Source organism: Eleutherodactylus coqui, chromosome 6 (assembly GCF_035609145.1).
Source record: "Eleutherodactylus coqui strain aEleCoq1 chromosome 6, aEleCoq1.hap1, whole genome shotgun sequence".
In the NCBI taxonomy this organism is placed as follows: domain Eukaryota; kingdom Metazoa; phylum Chordata; class Amphibia; order Anura; family Eleutherodactylidae; genus Eleutherodactylus; species Eleutherodactylus coqui.
In genome coordinates, this window is record NC_089842.1 from 199,790,266 (window position 1) to 199,807,423 (window position 17,158).

The following is a 17,158-nucleotide window of genomic DNA, read 5'->3' on the forward strand; positions in this document are numbered from 1 at the left end:
AAATGCAATGATTTTGAAATCTTATATAACCATATTTTATTTACACTAGAACATAGAACAAATATCAGAAGCTGGAAGGGAGATATTTTTCAATTTCATTTAAAAATATTAACTCATTTAAAAATTGATGGCAGCAACACAGCTCAAAAAAGTCAGGCCATGGCTATGTCTACCATTGTGTAGCATCCCCTCTTCTTTTTATAACAGTCTGTAAACATCTGATAAGTAAGGAGATCAACTGCTGGATTTTTGGGACAGGAATGTTGTCCCATTCTTGTCTGATGGAGGATTCTAGTTGCTTTTCGTTTTATAATGCACCAAATCTTTTCTATTGGTGAAAGGTCTGGACTGCCGGCGGTCGCTTCAGCACCCGGACTCTTCTGTGAAGCCATACTGTTGTAATGCATGTAGTATGTGGTTTAGCATTGTCTTGTTGAAATATACAAGGGCTTCCCTGAAAGACACATTGTCTGGATGGGAGCACATGATGTCCTAAAACCTCTATATACTGCTCAGCCTTAATAGCGCCTTTCACGAAGTGTAAGCCGCCCATGCCATAGGCACTATGCAACCCCATACCATCAGAGATGCAGGATTTTGAACTGTGCCCTGATAATAACTGATTTTGAACTGTGCCCTGATGGTCCCCCTCCTCTTGAATTCGCAGGACACACCAACCATGGTTTCCAAAAATAATTTCAAATTTTGATTCATCTGACCACAGAACTGTGTTCCATTTTACCTCAGCCCACTTTAAAACCGCTTTGGCCGAAAGAAGACAACAACGTTTTTGGATTGTGATGATACATGCCCTCTTATTTGCATGTTTTACAGTTTTAACTTACATTTCTGGATTACATGGCAAACTGTGTTCACAGACAATGATTTCTGGAAGTATTCCTGACCCCATGCAGTGATTTGCATTACAGAATCATGCCTATTTTTAATGCAGTGATGTTTGCGGGCCCGTAGATCTCGAGCACCAAATATTGACTGTCAGCCTTGTCCCTCGTGCACATGAAAATCCTCCATATTCTTTGATAATTGATGATAGTATGTACTGTAGATGGCGGGATATTCAAAGTCTTCGTAATTTTATGTTTAAGATTTTTCTGAACATTAGTGAACTTCACAGTGGCCCCAGTAGTAATAGTGACCTCACAGTGGCCTCAGTAGTGATATTGACCCCCACAGTGGCCCCAGTAGGAATAGTGACCCCCACAGTGGCCCCAGTAATATTAACCCCATAGTGGCCCCTAGTAGTAATATTAACCCCACAGTGGCCGCAGTATTAATATACACCCACAGTGGCCCCAGTAGTAATATTAACCCCCTCAATAGTAATATTAACCCCCTCAGTAATATTAACCCCACAGTGGCCCCAGTAGTAATAGCCCCCCAATCCATATACTTACCTCATCCTTGTAGTCAGCGCCACTCCTCCTCTTCTCGGCGCTGATCCTGGGTGCACACAGACGGCAGTGTGTATGCCCAGAACGCTCCTGCGGAACTAAAGAGAAGAGGTCAGGAGAGAAGGATTCTGGGTGCACACTGACCTCAGAGTGTGTGCCCGGGATCAGCACCGCTAACAGCGCCACTGCATGATTACCAGCTGGATAGCCACGGCACCCCAGCCAGTAATCACTACCGTAGTGAGCAGCCGTCATCCCGCGTGCCAGCAGAGAGGGCTCTGCGTGTGTCCCCCACCCTGTCACACGTCATAGGTTCACCACCACGGACCTATAGTGTTTTTGAGCTCCTTGGCTCCTGAGCCTGAGAGCAGGATGCATGGAGCAGCTGAGCACATGAGCGGCTCCGTGCTGTCTACTGCTGTGTATGTGCGGGCTGGGGCCCTTCCTACACCACTGCCTCTGTCCATCTTTGCTTCTGAGAGACTCTGCCTCTCTAACATTCTCTTTTTATACACAGTCTTGTGATGTAGTAGAAAATTGACCCTCCAGCTGTTTTTCATTAATATTACATACTTTTCCAACCTGTCCCAATTTTTGTGTGATGTGCAATTGACAAAAAATTCTTTCTCACTAAAATAGATCCAGTATTTTATTCAAGGAAAGCACAGTGAGCTGCTGAAGTAAATATCCGTGTCAAGGAATGTATCAGTCTTCAAGATCATTCTTTATTATTGACAAAAAGTCAAGTTTGTTCACATATATTAGCATACATTTTCACTCCCCCTTGGTGAAAGCCCTCAATGACCTGCAGAGCTGCACAACTCTTTACAGGCCAAATTTGAACAGGGATTTGCATTGTGGTTTTCATTTACAAACATTCATATATGATCGCTTTCTTTCCTGTATGGTGTTTTCTTGTGTGAAGGCTTGTGTGTGTTAAGTTACTGTATGCTGCAGATGTTGGATGTTTGTGGTGTTTTTTTTTTTAACTTAATGACTTCAGTATGGAAAAACTGCGCTGTTATGAGCTATGTGTAATGTGTGGTTATTCTTACTTGGAGTTGGAAGCCGTTTCAGGAACATTTGTCCTTCTCTCTCTTTACAAATTAAAGTGCTCTCAGTTTCAGCAAAAATACATCTGTAAGGAGAGGTTTGTATTTTGCTTTTATTTTTGATTTAGCTTACTAGTGGGACCAATGGGAACCCAGTAATGTGATGGCTTCTGTTCCTAACGAAATAATGACAGAAATGCTGGATCAACTTTTTAAATGGATTTGAATCCCGACTTATAATAGAGGCCATCAGGTGTCTGTCAGGGTCCTGGTATTTTGACGGCTTGAGTAACTTTGATGAAAAGAACATAACACAGATGTGATTGGGGCCAATAGTATCAACAAACATGCACAGGCTCTGCAAAGTGACGGGGTAGAACACAGTTGCCCCACATGTAACAGAGAGGACTGTGATGCTAAAGGGCGTGGGGAAGAATTTGCATTGCAGCTGAGGAGCTGTGACTGACACTGAGGGTCAGGTTGTGTGCAAATGAAGCTTTTACTGGAAGACAGTTGTCAAGACGGCAGTTGCAGACTTGCGGCAAACCAATCTGGCTCTTTCTTCAGCTAATTCTAGGGGCAGCCTGGGGTTCCCTGGTATTCACCCTTTAATCCCACCAGTCTGGATCTGGTCTTCCCTGCAGGAACCCCAAACCACTAGCCAGGAAGTAGTCTTAATATTGTGGCAGTTGATGCAAACTGGTCAAAGTAACTGTATCACGATAACGAGAGATGTGGTCATGGGACAGAGCTGAGGTCAGGAAAGGCAGAATTCTTGGATAATGATTTTAATCAGCCAAGGGTCAGGGCAGGCAGCAAACAAGAGATAGCTTGGTACAAAAATTAGCCAAGGTCAGGAGAGGAGAACAGGGGAAAGGTGGTAGAACAAGCACAGGTCAAACCAGGAATTGGCCAAAATAAGTGCTCACCTGTGCATACCAAAGAAGATCAGGCTTCTGCTAGAATAGGCAGAGAATTGTCCGGATTGGCTGGGAATGGAAAAGCCAGGTATGTGAACAAGGAAACTGAAAGGAGATATGGTATCTGCCGCAGTGAACACAAGAGACATGGTTCTGCATATTTTAGACACAAATGTTGCTTATTTACTAACTATCTAAAAGTTAGATAGTGTGAGGGTTATGAACATGAAAACTTATATATGTATACATTTCATCCATCTGTAATATACGTTTCCGGAGGCTGTAGGCCTAAACGGTACACTCTATTCTGTGTCCTATGAAAAGCTCTGCTAAATGAAGTACTTAATTACATTATGTAGAGGTGTAATCTTAAGTGTCCATCATGTCTCCAAGATCTTGATTATCTCGTTACACTGATCAAAAGGTTGTATGGAATGCTTTGTACTGCTGTCTAGGTAGGGCATGCAATTAGAATGTAGAGTGTGATGATAATCAGGGTACCAGACACGATGTCTACAAACAAACAAATAAAGCATTGTTTTATAGAGAAGACAAACTTATGTACCAGTAAAACAGGCCAACCTCTGTAACACTAACCTACTGATACGCCTCCTTTTTTTCTGTATAAGACTAAGTCAATTTACACAATAAAGCAGATTGCTCTAAGACACGACCGTGATGCCTGTGTCTATTGCTTTCTCATGGTGGCCGGCATAACCAGCTCTGATTTGGAGCCCCACAGCATATTAACGTAACATGGATTTTATCCCTAACAAAATTGGCGCCCGAACGCGGGGCTTGATGGAACAAGAGGACCACCTACACCTCGAACCCCCCCGGACCCAGATGGGATAAGGAGCCACTCGGAACCACGGATTGACAAAAACTGCGCAGTAAGGTAAGGTTTTATCTTGCCACAATCTATCCGTGCTTCCTGGCTGCTCCTTTCCTGTCCGAGGGGTAAGAAGTGCATGCCTCTTATAAATCTTCAAGCTTTTTAAGAATTCATATGGTGGGCTGAATATGCTGTGCGGGTGTTTAACTGTTATTGTCTTTATTTGTTACTTTGCATGGTCAGTGTACAGAATATGATACCCTATTGCCAATCTCTGGAAGGCATGATATAAGTTATATCAGGGAAGCCTAAAATTTTCAGGGGATAAAACCCCTGATGGGATCCTCTTATAAACATAAGAGAAGTAGTAGAGACGAGGTAAAATATACAGGGTGAGGAAGTAATACCCTATTGCCAATCTCTGGAAGGCATGGTATAAGTTATATCAGGGAAGCCTAAAATTTTCAGGGGATAAAACCCCTGATGGGATCCTCTTATAAACATAAGAGAAGTAGTAGAGACGAGGTAAAATATGCAGGGTGAGGAAGTACAGAATATGAAACCCGCTTGCCGATCTCGGGAAGGCATGGTATAAATTGTACCAGGGAAGCCTAAAATTTTCAGGGGATAAAATCCCTGATGGGAGCCTCTTATAGGTATAAGAGAAGTAATTGAGACGGGGGGAAATAAGCAGGGTTGGGAAGTACCGACACTTTTAGACAAGTGAGGAAGTACTGACACTTAAAGTACTGACAAAAAAAAAAAAAAAAAAAAAAAAATAGTAACTGACATGCAAATGTTTTTGTCTTTATGTGTGTGTATAAATGGAAGGACCTGTATGAGAGTTAGACTGTGTTATATGGTGTATACTGTCCGGTAACCAGAAACTAAATGAAGCAAAAATGACCAAATGCTGAGCCAGACCACAGGGGGTGGAGCTAGGTGATGTAAGGAGATGGGAGGGAAGAACAATAGGAACAGGTCTTGCTCCACCCTACACACAGTCCAGCCTAGGTGAAAAGTGTGTCTCCATTTTAAGTGGACGTTGGTGTATATATATGTATATTGTGGTAATGTATAGAGTGAAGGTCACTCTTAGACTCCATGTTAAGTCTCCCACTTGAACAAATGGAGTGACCAAAGGAGGGGCATCTAATTATCTAATTTTATTCCTGAGACTAGTTGTGTGAGATAATAGCCCAGGATTACCACAGTGTATATATGTATATACAGATTCGTGGAATATGTGGAATTCAAAAATATTGGGTTGTGTTAATTTGAATATTATTGAATTAAGATATTAATATGAGATAATTGTGTACTTGAAACACCTGATAAGTACTTTAGTCAAATTAATAACAAAAGTTCTATTTAAAGTGTAATTCATCTTCAATGAACAACAGTATTTTATTTGAAGAGTGTATAAAGAAAATAATAATAAAAATAATAAGCCTCTTGGTGTATATAAACCGCCAGCCATTGGCCATAGTGCTGGTAAAGAGGATAAGGTATGGAAGACTGCATAAGAAAATAGTGAAACAAACAATCGTTTTATGTGTGTGAAAGAATAAAAACAATAAGCCTCTTGGTATACATAAACCGCCAGCCATTGTCCATACTGCTGGTAAAGAGGATAAGGTGCGGAAGATAGCTAAAGAGATTGGCAAATGAATATTGGTCCCCATCCCACTTATTAGGGTCCCAATCAACTACAGTATGAGCCTTTTATAGTGTCTAACTCTCTATAAAGCGTAATTTGAACTAAGTCTTGCTCCTTCCAGCAATACATTAATGGCGCTGTGAACAGGATTACGCAGAGAGTAATACACTAGTTTGTTTTTAAGGAAAATTTTGATAAACTGATAGTTGAAGAATTTCTTGTGATAATCTGGCATAGTGTGAAAATGTCGCTGTTTAAGAAAATCCGCAATAGTACGAAAATGTCGGCAGCTAAGAACAAAGGAGTGTCCGATGAATTGTTAATAATGCCAGGGTGGAATAAAGCCCCCTATAATATATTGGCCGCTGAGTGGTCACAGTGTGGTGAATATCAGTATGTGAGTAGAAATGGGCATAAGTTGTATTGTGTTTGTCATTGGGTAGCCTATTCTGAACGAATTGTGTAAAAACCGCGGTACTAAGAGTTTTTCTTATCTATACATAATTCGCTCATTATTGGAAGTCTGGTGTACAGTAAATACAATCCCAATTTCTACTTCACATATTATCAGTCCGTATAGGAATGAATAAAACCCCCCCTTAGTGAGTGTGAATTTGCAGTTTTTGTAAGGTGGGGGCAAGTGTATTACATTCTGGGTTAATATTAAATAGACAGCCCAGGAAGATAGTCACAGGCAGTGGAACCAGTTATACAGCTATCTGTCTGGACAAGTTTCTGTGTTCTATAGAAGATAAGATACATTTCAAAGGGTGGGGAGTACTGGGCTTTAGAAGACCTACTTGTCTTTGCAAAGAAATCTGAATTAAGAATTGGTTATATTTGGCTATACAGGAAGTATGTTGTATTATATATATATATATATATACTGTTCAGTAGCTGAAAATGAAATGAGAAAAGAATTCAAAGATGTTCTCTCATTGTCGGGTTAGTTCCCTCTTCCATCTTCACCCCCTCCTTCATCTCAATTCCAACCGTCTCCTCCCCACCCTATGCCAAGTCATCCACTCCAAGGTCAAACATTGGACTGGAGGGATGGACCTGCTGGCATTGTGGACAACAGAACCCGGATTGGAGAGAGAGCTGCCCTGCTTGCGGAGCTCCTCGGCACAAACCGGTTATGCCTATGCTCACTAGATCCTAGGCTAGTGAGTGGAAGCATGAGGACAAGAAAGAGATGCAGGGAGCGGAGGGTGGAATAGGAGCAGATGTAAAACAGGGAAGGCAGTGGGAACGATAATCTAAAATTATGTGAAAAACTATTGTGGCACAGATTAGGATTAAATTAATCATAGAGAATTGAGAAGTGGTAAAATATTTTTAATTTGTCTGGAACATTGGGAAAAAGAAAAACAAAAATTTGAGAGAATCCTCCTTGTCTCTTTCTAATATCACACAAAGAGAAGGAAGAAAGTGTAAAACAATTCTATGCCCGCCTTCAACAACATTAGTCAGATCTGGGGTATAGGGGCATAGAAGAGATGGGTAAACAAGTACTTAGTATGGCCTTTGTAGAAGGTCTATTGGAATCCCTAAGGTCATAGATAATAAACCAGAGTGGAGACAGTCTGAATCTCCGGCCCTTTTTCAGACAAAAGGGCATTTATGTAACTGTCCTGCAGGCTTGGACTCCGCCTGAGGGGACTGTGCTGTTGCAATATGTTAATGACTTTCCAGCTTTGTGTTGAGGATCTGAAACATGTCAATCTGCATCTATTTTTCTTCTAAAATTTTTTTTAACAGAAAATGGCTGCAAGGCTTAAAAAGGAAAAATTACAGCTTTGTAAACAAAAGGTTGTTGTCTAGCTCAAGAAGGCAGACATCTCACAGAACGACGCAGGGCTGCAGTTCAAGCCATTTCTGTATCTTCTTCTGCTGCCAAAGCTTCGCACCTTTTTGGGACTTGTCTCATACTGCCGTCCCTGGCCTTTCATGCGACAGCAGTATTGACGCAAAAACATGGAGGACGTCCACGGTCACTTGGGTATTACTCCATGAGATTGGATCCGGTAGCCCGAGGAGCCCCCTCCTGTGTCTGTGCGGTGGCAGCAGTACAAGCAATGGTTGACAAATCTTCTGAGTTGGTCCTGGACTACCCCCTAGTGGTTCTCACCCCTCATGACATCCAGAGTATACTCACTCAAGTACAACCTAAACACCTGTCTCTAGCTCGTCAAATAAGGTTGCAATGTGCTTTGCTCATGCCCCCCCCTTTAATATTTCTTTTCAATGGTGAACCCGGCTACTCTTCTTCCAATCGAGTATCCTGTTTCAAATGGGGGAGGGGGAGGCATAGGTGATCAAATGGGGGAGGGGGATGCATAGGTGATCTATGTATTACAGATCAGCTATTTTTAAAAATTTTTGCAAATAAGAACGTGATCTATTTGGAATAGAATATCAGCATGATTGTCTAGCATTGATGCAACAAGAAAGTTTACGTTTTAAAGAGTTATTGAAACCCCTTGTTAATACATATTTTGAGTTGTATTTTATAGATGGTACCAGGGTGATTGACGACTCCACACCAGATGTTCACACAACAAGATCTCTAAAAGCAGAATGCCTCCGCATGTCTCGATACAAGAAGCGGAACTGAAGGCCCTCACTGAGGCGTGTAGAGTGACAGAAGGTAACCATTTACACTGACTCCTGGTATGTATTCGGCATAGATCATGGTTACGGCCCAATATGGAAGGCCAGACATTTTTAAACTTCTGTAGGACAACCCATTGAGAATGGTGTAGCAGTACAGAACCTTATGAAAGCCCTACTCCTACCAGACAAAGTAGCAATCCTGAAGGTGAAAGCTCATACTAAAGCCAACAGTGCAGAAGCAAAAGGCAACGCCCTAGCAGACTTCAGCGCAGACAGCGGCCCTCAAGCCGTGGAAGAAAGAAGAAAAGAAGATACTGACCGCACAAGTCAGAGACTATGATTTGGACTTTGATAAAAATTTGAACATTGATGTACTAAAGACATTACAGTCACAAGCCAGCAAAGAAGAAAAAGATAAATGGACTAATATGAGAGCAGTAGAACAGGGTGGCGTATGGCAAACAGTCAGTAACTTGCCTACCACGATCCCTGTACCCCATGATGGCCCAGCTGATCCATGGAAAGACTCACCTATCGAAGGCAGCTATGTTACCTACGCTTGAGAGAGAAAGGGTTGCCCCCTGGGTTCTTTGTAGCTGCTACATCATTTGTCCAGTTTTGCATGAGCTATGCCGTAAGCAACAGGGTAGAAGTAAATTGACCACAAAGGCACTTGCCAGGACCACTCTACCCATTTCAGGGATTGCAAATTGACGACATTCAGCTCCCACGTGTTGGGAAGTATGAATATGTGCTTGTTGTTGATGTTTTTCAGGTTGGAGGCGTACCCTGTTACAAAAGTAAATGAGCAGGTAACCGAAAAGAAGCTCATGAATAAGGTAATCTGCAGATACGGGGTACCAGAGGTAATCGAGTCAGATAGAGGTACACATTTCACAGGTGAAATAATGCAACACTTCATGTCTGCCCTGGGTAACTCCCAGGCATTTGACACCCCTTATCCACAAAGAGCCAGAAAACCATATTGCATTATAATATTTCTCTTCAGGCAATGAAACCCTGCACCAGAGGAAAACGAAAATGGTATGATACCCTATTAGGGGGAATTGGTACAGGTGTAGGGGTTCTGAACTCTATAGATTTAGAGGTGATGAAGATTAAAATGGCTGGGGTAGGACAGGATGTTTCTAGATTGATAAATGTTCAGGCACAATGCATGCCTTCCTTGTTCCTCCCCCGATGTCTTGCATTAGGATATGATAAGGATGTATTAACGCTTTTTTAATCTGGTTTTGCGGTTTAAAAGGATTTGTTTGTAAATATGAGTAAATTCATGAACTATACACAATGTAGCCTGCAATATGTATATATGATTCACGAGAGGGACAAAGAACAGTCAGATGTGATGACAAATAATGAAAAATTGTGGAGAAATATTCTCAATAATGTAATTCCAGTAGCATCCTGGATACGGCCCGGGGCTGATGGTGTAGAATGCTCTGATGAGTATAGCACTGGAGAAATGACTTTTTATGATGTGAAGGACACAAGTCTGATGTGTAAGTCTGTAGTACTACCTGTGGTGTTCGGACCGCCTCTATATGCTTTACAATATTGGTTGCCCAAGTTCACAGGTATGATGATTTATAGTGAAAGTAAAACCCATGGTATAGAGAACTGTGAAGAAACACTGGATGGCCTAGCATGCGGACGGAGTACAGCCGCATATGGGCCATGTTTCCAGCAGCCTTCAATCAGCATATGTGATTGGACGGTGTTACCTGCTTCTTCTATATGCTGATAGAAGTTGGCCCCCAATATATATTCTTTGTTGCCAACCGAACTGGAACCACCAGTATGTATAATCTCACCACTCCATTGTCTGGATGTATACAGAACATATCGGTGATACATTGATTTACAGAAACTTACACCTTTTTGCCAGATGCTGAAGCTGCAATAAAGTATTACTAGCACCCAGATGCTATCCCTATGTCAACTCTGACTGTATCCTTGGGTAGAATTGTAAGACTAATGATAGATACTGAACACCTTTAAAAACATTTGGATGTTACTAACCTCTCCCTTATGGAATTAGAAAAATGTATGGGTAGGAGATAAGCTAGTCAGCCTAGGTACTAAGATCCAGGTAGACACAGAGTATAACTGGTATGATATTTTTACTGAATGGTCACCTATTGCAGGAAAGATGATGGATTTTATGTTTCACCCTTTACTAATACTGTTTCTTTTGTTCATTCTTTTGAGTGTTTGCAATTTATGGACATTCTGTGGGATACGGAGACAAGCAAATTATCTGGAATCGCTCCCTCTACGATATCGTTAAAACAGTCATACGTAAAAGAGCAACAACAGTGGGGATCCGGCGAAGAGGATAGAAAGACCGGCGGGGGTGGCTTAGCACCCTTGATAGTACCACTACAAAGGCTCTTTTCAAGATGGACTGTTTCAAAATGGGGGACTGTGAGGGTTATGAACATGAAAACTTATATATGTATACATTTCATCCATCTGTAATATACGTTTCCGGAGGCTGTAGGCCTAAACGGTACACTCTATTCTGTGTCCTATGAAAAGCTCTGCTAAATGAAGTACTTAATTACATTATGTAGAGGTGTAATCTTAAGTGTCCATCATGTCTCCAAGATCTTGATTATCTCGTTACACTGATCAAAAGGTTGTATGGAATGCTTTGTACTGCTGTCTAGGTAGGGCATGCAATTAGAATGTAGAGTGTGATGATAATCAGGGTACCAGACACGATGTCTACAAACAAACAAATAAAGCATTGTTTTATAGAGAAGACAAACTTATGTACCAGTAAAACAGGCCAACCTCTGTAACACTAACCTACTGATACGCCTCCTTTTTTTCTGTATAAGACTAAGTCAATTTACACAATAAAGCAGATTGCTCTAAGACACGACCGTGATGCCTGTGTCTATTGCTTTCTCATGGTGGCCGGCATAACCAGCTCTGATTTGGAGCCCCACAGCATATTAACGTAACATGGATTTTATCCCTAACAATAGCACAAAGTTAGACTGGTCTTAAAATGCACCAGATTTATCACTGAAGCTTTGTTGAATGATAAATCTGTCGAATTTTAAGACTGTCTAGTCTAAGTTTAGACTGCCCGTTGAATGGCTTCCAATGACTTCAACAAAAGCCATCCGTTCGGGAACCGCAGGAAAATGGAGCATGCTGCAATTTTTCATTTGCGAGCGGAAACCAGAATTGGTTTCTGCTCGTGTATTTGAAAAATCATTTTTCCATAGCGTGCTATGGAGGATTATTGCTGTGGAACCCAGAGGCGGACACCAGTCCCGGATTCCACAGCAAAAATCAGTGGTTTCGTTATGTCCCGTTAAACCGCCGTGATTATCGCAGCTGCATAAGGAGAGAAAAACACGTCTGAAACTGCTCTTAATGTGCCTCCCTTTTCGAGCTCATTCACATGTGTGGGTTTCAGTTTGTGAATACACAGCGTATTCACAGACTCAAACTCGCCTATTCAAGGCATATTTTGGCCCTCCTTGCCTTCTGCGTGCGTAAGCGCTGTGTATTTATGTGCGCATTAAAGAACGCAAGTCCTGTTCAATTCTATGAGCTGTTTTGGTCCATAATATGGACCAAAATAGGACATGCAGCGTTTCTAGCAAAGAAAAGAAAAAATACAATGAAAAAAGTGTACTCTGTGTACGCAGCCTTATATGTGTATTGGACTGTCTTATGTAGTCCTTCAACATTTAGAAATTTAGAGCATGAGTCATGACACTGTGCTGGAGTCGGTGTAATAGGCCCTTGTGGACAGTTGAAGGCTATGTCTCTGGCTGGCTGCATATTACCTACTCTTCAATAGTAGCGAGGCCTTAAAGATCCATTTATCTGCTGTTATTTTTTGCTGCTGCTATGAATAGCATTTGCTAGGACAGCATTCCTTGCAGGATGTTTAGCTATATCTAGGTACAGATTGTCAGCTAAATCCCTGCAGGAAAGAAAGATAGTATTCCTGTCCCAGAGGTAGTGGCTTAAGGTGTGAGCAGAGGAATGTTAGGTTCACACTAAAACCCTGCTGCATCTACCCTTCAACACATCTGCAGCATTGCATAGGGCATTTGTATCTTTTGGAACATCTGATAAATAGCAGGGGTGATCACATGCACCCAGATAGAAATGTTATATTGCTGAAAAACCCATCCTGCAGTTATGTCTTGGGTAGAAAGTAAATGATTACAGTTGTGGTTTGATTAGACAGTGGGTCTTGCCAGCAGAGACAGTAGAAGTGCTTCCCCCGCTGCCCTATAAAAAGGCTCTCAGAGGCTACTTTTGTGTAGTGGACCTCATGTTGAGAGATCGTTGACCACTAGACGTCTCTATGAAGCACTCAAAGACATTTTGCTCAGCTAACTGACTTTGAGAAAGGGTGTCATTGGAATGAGAGAAGCTGGATGGTTGTTTCAACACATTGCCCGCCATCTAGTTCGTTCTGACTAAGCTGTTAGGAGGTGTTGGCAGCAGTGGTTACATTTGGACACACACATAGTGAACAGGTTTCAGACGGCCCAAACAGACCACCAGTAGAGAGTAACATTTGATCTACTGACAAGCATGAGCAGATCCAACAATTTTGTTGTCCAACATCCAGACACAGGTGACACCTCTATTATAGAACCCTGTCTCTGCCCAGACCATTTCCAGGCACTTAGCAGAAAGAAATTTGGAGTAACTGTGCCCATTATGTGTCCTGCCATTAACACCCCAACACTGTCACCTTCGTTTGCAGAGGTGTCGTTAATAAGAAACTTTGATTGCTATTGACTGGAACCGAGTTGTCTTTAGCAATGAATCCAGCTTTTTGAAGCAGATTACAGTCATGTATGAGAATGTAAGCCTAATATAAGCCCACTGCCCCACTGCTGGTGTGATGGTTTGGGGAGCCACCGCATATGACAGTCTGTCACCCCTAGTAGTGGTACGAGGGACAATGACAGCTCAGCGATATGTTCAGGACCTCCTGCAGCTACATGTGTTCCTCTCATGGAAGCACTGGTGTAACTATAGGGGATGCAGTTTCACCCGGGCCCAGGAGCTTTAGGGGGCCCATAAGGCCTCTCTTTTTCATATATGGAGCCCAGTACTGTGAATAAAGTATTATAGTTGGGGGCCCTGTTACAAGTTTTGCATTGGGGCCCAGAAGCTTCAAGTTACATCCAGGAGCTTCCAAGTTCAATGTAAAGGGGTTAAGAGAAGTTGGGGGGGCCCCAAGATAAATATTTGCACCCAGGCCCATGGGCCTTTAGCTACGCCCCTGCATGGAAGAACTACTAAGAGGGATTTTCCAGCAGGATAATGCTCGGCTGCACACAGCAAAGTGTCACAGGAATGTCTCAAAAACATTGCCACACTTCCATGGCTGCCTGATCGCCAGATTTATCACCACTTGAGCATTTGTGGGACGTCAGCTTCGGCAGCCTACGAGTGCGCAGGATCTAGAGTACCAGTTGCAATATCTGCGGGCAAATGTGGCGCAGAATACCATACGGAGCCTGTATGTCTCCATTTCTGCCCGTATCTCATCATGTTTCCAGGCTAGAGGCGGCCCAACAGGGTACTAAAGCCTCCATGCACGACCATATCTCATTATGTATCCAAGCCCAACAGAGCTTCCTTTGAATTGTGCAGTTTTTCCCAATAAACTTATCCTTTAACTCTAATATTGCAATCACTACTTATATCATCATTGCATTCATACATATAAAGTTTATTCAATTCCAACAACTTCTTCTTGGTGCTTTTTTTTTTAGAGTACATATATACACTCAATGGCAACCAGTATGACCTATAATCTTTTTGATTTGAAGTGTTTTGGAGGAACAACAAAATTAGAAATGAATGTATAACAGAAAAGTATACATTGTAGCTAGGATGCACATTTCTATATATATCTTCACTGCTACTGCTAGCTGCACTTAAACTGGTAAAGTTATGTGGGGGCTGTGATAGTGGCCAACAATAGAAATAAGCTGTATATTACCCTATAATCCCTTTATTAAGTTGGCACTCTCGATAACAAGCATTTTCGCCTCCATCTATTTTAGGCTTGTGAGTCTCCATGAATACTGTATTCCTAATTTTCTCTGTATTGAATCAAATTAGACAAAATTTGTGTTAATGTATAATGCATATATGGTGATTATAAAGGGGACCATGAGATCAGTTAATACACCAGGCCAGTGTTTAACAAGTCTTTGTGGCGCTGGTGGTGTTAATATTGTAGGGGGTTTTCGAGCACAGGACTCATTGTGTTATCGCAGCTGTCCCAGCCGTGGGGGTGTGAGTGGATTCTTATACAAGCCACCAGAATTCTTTCCCCCTACTTAGAAACATCCCAGTCACACACTGCATTCTCTGGGAGGGGATAAAGATAAGAGTGAAGGGATTTAAAAGGAGACAGGGAGAGACTGTGTTGCATTCTGCATAATATTTTTGCCACATGCTTCGCAGGTCCTGAAGATATTTGGTGAAGTAAATTTATAATTTGGCGTTGAGCTCATGAATATATCTGCAATATATAAAAGTATCATCATTTTTATTAGCCATACATTTCCTGCAAGATATAAAAAGAAGCAATTAAATAAAATCCTTCTCAGAGTTGGAGAAAAACCAAATACCTAATGATCATCAAAGTATGCCACCACAATTTAAACTCATAAACCAATCCTAACCCAAAGTTGGTGCTAAAAATACAAATGTAAATAAACCTTTTTTCCCATTTCATTTCAACTTTTAGAGAGTTTTATAAATCGGCACGATTCTGCAAATGACCAGGAAACCAATGGGCTTTCCTCTAGCTCAGATTATCTTGGTTTTCTCCTCTCATTCTCCCCAAACCCTTTACTTTGCCTTAAGATTGACGACTCTATCTCTCATTAGCTGGTGATGCCATACATTGGGAATCCTGTGTGTGTGCTGCACATCCTGGACTGGTTGTATGTTGTGGGCATCGGCCTCTCTGATGTATATAGGTGTATAGTGTATTCATGTATTCTAAACTGTACAGGTGACAATGTAGCTTTATTACACTCATTGTCAAAAAAATCCCTCCCCCAGAAGTAGTTGTTGGAATCGAATGAAACTTCCTCTGTGTGATTGTAATGTTGATATAAATAAGTGATTACAATATCAGAGCAATGGAGAATTGTGGAGAACTGACCATTTGAAGGGAGGCTCTAGTATCCTGTTGTACCGCCTCTAGCTTGGACACAAAATGTGATACGGGTGGGCATGGAGGCTCTAGTACCCTGTTGTAGCTCCTCTAGCTTGGATACAAGATGCAATACGAGTGGGCATGGTGGTTCTAGTACCCTGTTGTATCATCTCTAGCTTGGATACAAGATGGGATACGGGCAGGCATGGAGGCTCTAGAACCCTGTTGTGCTGCCTCTAGATTGGATATAATATGTGGTATGAGTGGGCATGGAGGCTCTAGTACCCTGTTGTACTGCCTCCAGCTTGAATACAAGATGTGGTAAGGGCAGGCATGGAAGCTCTGGTACTCTTTTGTACCGCCTCTAGCTTGGATACAAAATGTGATATGGGCAGACATGGAGGCTCTAGTACCCTGTTGTATCACCTCTAGCTTGGATACAAGATGTGGTATGGCCAGGCATAGGGGCTCTAGTACCCTGTTGAACCACCTCTAGCTTGGTTACAAGATGCGATATGAGCAGGCATGGAGGCTTTAGTATCCTGTTGTGCTGCCTCTAGCTTGGATACAAGATGGGATGCTGTCAGGCATGGATGCTCCAGTACCCTGTTGTACAGCCCCTAGCTTGGATACAAAATGTGGTATGATTGGGCATAGAGGCCCTAGTACCCTGTTGTGCTGCCTCTAGATAAGATACAAGATGTGATATGGGTGGGCATGGAGGCTCTAGTACCCTGTTGTACCGCCTCTAGCTTGGATACAAGACATGGTATTAGTGGGCATGGAGGCTCCAATACCCTGTTGTAATGCCTCTAGCTTGGATACAAGATGTAGTATAGGTGGGCATGGAGGCTCCAGTACTCTGTTGTACCACATCTAGCTTGGATACAAGAAGTGATACGGGTGGGCATGGAGGCTCTAGTACCCTGTTGTACCGCCTCTTGCTTGGATACAAGATGTGGTATGGGCAGGCATGGGGGCTCTAGTACCCTGGTGTACCACCTCTAGCTTGGATACAAGATGTGATACAGGTCTGCTTGGTTGCTCCAGTACCCTCCCTATTGTATCACCTATAGCTTGGCTACAAGATGGGATACGGGTATGCATGGAGGCTCTAGTACCCTGTTGTGCTGTCTCTAGCTTGGATACAAGATGGAATACTGGCAGGCATGAAGGTTCTAGTACCCTGTTGTACCGCCTCTAGATTAGATACAAAATGTGGTATGAGTGGGCATGGAGGCTCTAGTACCCTGTTGTGCTGCCTCTAGCTTGGATACGAGCAGACATGGAGGCTCTAGTACCCTGCTGTGCCTTCTCTAGCTTGGATATAAAATGGGATACGGACAGGCATGGAGGCTCTAGTACCCTGTTGTACCAGATCTAGTTTGGATACAAGATGTGATACAGGCAGGCATGGAGTCATACAAGTTCAATATGGCATATCAGTCCCCATTTGTTGTAACTGCAACAT